Source organism: Vigna umbellata, chromosome 4 (assembly GCF_029865625.1).
Source record: "Vigna umbellata cultivar VRB3 chromosome 4, Vumbellata_1.0, whole genome shotgun sequence".
In the NCBI taxonomy this organism is placed as follows: domain Eukaryota; kingdom Viridiplantae; phylum Streptophyta; class Magnoliopsida; order Fabales; family Fabaceae; genus Vigna; species Vigna umbellata.
Window position 1 is genome coordinate 17,519,005 of NC_142168.1, and position 3,462 is coordinate 17,522,466.

Genomic DNA, 3,462 nt, shown 5'->3' on the forward strand with positions numbered 1-3,462 from the left:
TATAATATTATAGACGTCCGCCCCCCCAGGACGGACGTTTAAGGGACTGACATTGGGAGTTGAAACATTTAGTTGTTCAGCCCCCTTAAATGTCCGTCCTGGGGGACGGACGTCTATAATATTATAGACGTCCGTCCCCCCCCCTAGGACGGATGTTTAAGGGGCTGAAGACATTTAATGTTCCAACCACCCTGTCAAGACCCTAAACGTCCGTTTGGGGGGGCGGACGTGTATAATATTATAGACGTCCGCTCCCTCACAGGACGGACGTTTTAAGGTTGATTTTGTTCAGCCCTTAAACGTCCGTCCCCACCCACGTACGTCTATAATATTATAGACGTTCGTCCCCTCCCTGGACGGACATCTACAGTTTCACTTATTTACGAAAATGTCACCGGTCAATTATTTACGTTGGGGCTTTTGTGAACGGACATCTATGGGGTGACGTTATAAGCCAATTCTGCACTAGTGCTTTGACTAAAGAGGCTTTTGGATTGTTGGTTTATGATCTCCTAGCTTTATTGAACCCTGTAAAAACAAGAATTAATAAACATACTAGAAGAAAAAGAAGGATTAGTAGTTGATTTTCCATAAAAGTAAAATGTTTTGTAATCCGTCTCCTTCTTAAATCCTTTTGGACATTACCCTAATTAGAGGTCCAATATGAGCCCTAGGTGGTCCTTGATCATCATCCCCAATTTAGACGAAAGGATTCAGCCAATCTTTAAGATGATGATGAAGACTTATGTCTTCAAGTGTGACGAGCAGTGTGAAGCCGTTTTTGCATAAGTAAAAACCATCTTGGCCAACACATCTTTTATGTCTCGACTGGTCCATGGAAATGAGTTACAACTCTCCTTTGTCGTCTTTGATGAAGCGATCAACATAACCCTCATGCAGAAGTCTTTAGAGCTTAAATTGATATATTTTCTTGGTAAAGTTTTGTAGGATGCAAAGAGGATCTATCAGCAAATAGAGAAGGTGGTTTTGGCATTGGTCACAGCCACTCACCAGATGTTTGTTTGAATCGACCACCTCATCACAAAGATTTTGAGGAAGTTGAATCTCGTTGGATGAATAGTGTGCTGGTCGGTCGAGATTTTTGAGTTTGCCTTCGGTACGAACCTTGCGGTTTAGTGCGTGAACAACCCTTGGCAAATTTCACTGTTGACCTTCCCATGCAAGATGTCCTTGTTCGGACGTGGAAGTTGTACGTCGATGAACCATTCGATAATAAAGGTAGAGGAGTTGGAATTATGCTCGAGGGATCGAACGACGCATTGATTGAAAACCCCTTAGTGTTCAAGTTCAAGATATCAAACAACTAAACTCAGTATGAAGCTTTGGTGGCTAACCAAGCTTCGGCGAAGGACTTGGGGCCCAACGAGTTGAATGTTGGACGACTCAAAGCTTGTCGTCAGGCAGATATATAAATAGTTCCAAATTAAGGACGATTAACTCCTCCAATATTTATACAAAGCCACAAAATTAATGATCAGCTTTGAAGCTTTGGACATCAAGCATATCCCGCACAAGAAGAACGCTTGGGTTGATATGTTGTTGAAGATAGTGAACGGAAGGAAAAAAGGACAATATTCTATGATAATAAGGCTGGTCTTAACCAAGCCCATCATTGAATGCTTGTCCACCTCATTGGCCGAACGAAAGGACTAGAGGGAGGAGATCAAGATATTGATGAACAAGCATGACGAGGGGGAGGTTGTCAACTTGATTGAGACCTAGAATATCGCTCAGTATGTCTTCATCGAAAATGATCTTTACAGATGGAGATTCTTCACTCCTTTGCTGAACTGTTTGTCAAATGATGAAGTCGAGTACATGTTGAATGAGTTACATAACAGTGTGTGCGACCTTCACACCAGACGACACACACGGAAGGCTTGAGCACTACAAGCTAGGTACTACTGACTAACAATGGATGAGGATTGCAAAGCCTTAATTCCAAAAGTGAAAGATTTACCAAGGGCATGGCAACAATGTCAACTTCCCTCGATCGAGGTCCACAATATTGTCTCCCCGTTACCGTTCACGCAATTTGAAATGGACATTGTAGGTCTCTTTCCGGTTAATCAGACATAGAAGAATTTCCTCCTGGTCGCGATGTTCTACTTTACCAAGTGGGTGGAGGTCAAACCCTTGAGAACCATCACGACCCAACAAGTACAAAAGTTTTTCTAGAAGCTTGTCTATTGTTTCGGCCTTCCCCGGATGGTTGTTACTATAATCACCGATAGTTCATCGACAAAAAACTAGCTGAATTCTACAAAAGCTTAGGCATCAAGCATGTAACCAGTTCAGTGGAACACCCTCAGACAAACAATCAGGATGCAGCGGTCAATAAAACGATAATGGTTGTGCTGAAACAACACTTGAGGACACAAATAGAGCTTGAGTGGATGAACTTCCAGAACCGCTTTAGGGATATCGTTGCTTAACGCTCGACACGATTGGTAAAACATCTTTCAACATCTCGTATGGTATTAATGTCATGCTTCTCGTAGAGGTGGACAAACCTTCTCTTAGGAGACAATTGGAGAATATGGACGTCAATGAAGTTCAACTGAGAGTGGAGTTAGGGAACGCCAGAAGCTTATAAATGGGTTATCGTCAAAAGATACAACACCAAGGTCAGTCCAAGACAATTCAATGAGGGCGACTTGGTATGGAGGAAGACATGAGAGTCTCGAGTGAAGGTCACTCATACCAAGTTAACACCGAATTAGGAAGGGTCATTCAGGATCATTGAAGACTTGAAGAATGGAGCTTACTGATTGCATGACCCGAGCAGCTCGGTCATCCCTAACACATAAAACGCCTTGCACTTAAATTTTTATTTTAGTTGAAACCCTTATACTTAAATCAAAGATTCATCTACATCTTGTGTGTTGATTGAAGTCATGTTGCTTTGGGAACGTTCTTCATGAACTCCCTACAACCTCCACCGATCGACAAACAACGTTTTTCGTGAACACTTGACCATATTTAGAACATGTTGCTTGGGAAAAATTCTTCGTGAACTCTTAACAACCTCCATTGCTCGGCAAGGAATGTTTTTTGTGAACTCTTGACCATATCTAAAACATATTACTTGAGGAAAATTCTTCATGAACTCACAACAACATCCATCAATTAGCAAGGAACGTTCTTCATGAACTCTTGACCATATCTAAAATAGTTTGCTTGGGGATGTTCTTCGTGAACTCCCAACAACCTTCATCGATCAACAAGGAACGTTTTTCGTGAACTCTTGTCAAAACACTACAACTGTGAACCAAACGTCGAGTTCATTTTAATTATTTTCAAATTTTAATTTCGTGAAGTTGATATCATGCGACGTAATTACGAATCAAGAACTCTAGTTATCACACGTTATTTCAATTAGAAGCTAAATCATAATAAGACAATGCAATGCAAACTTAAAAGGCAAATCAAAAACGGTAA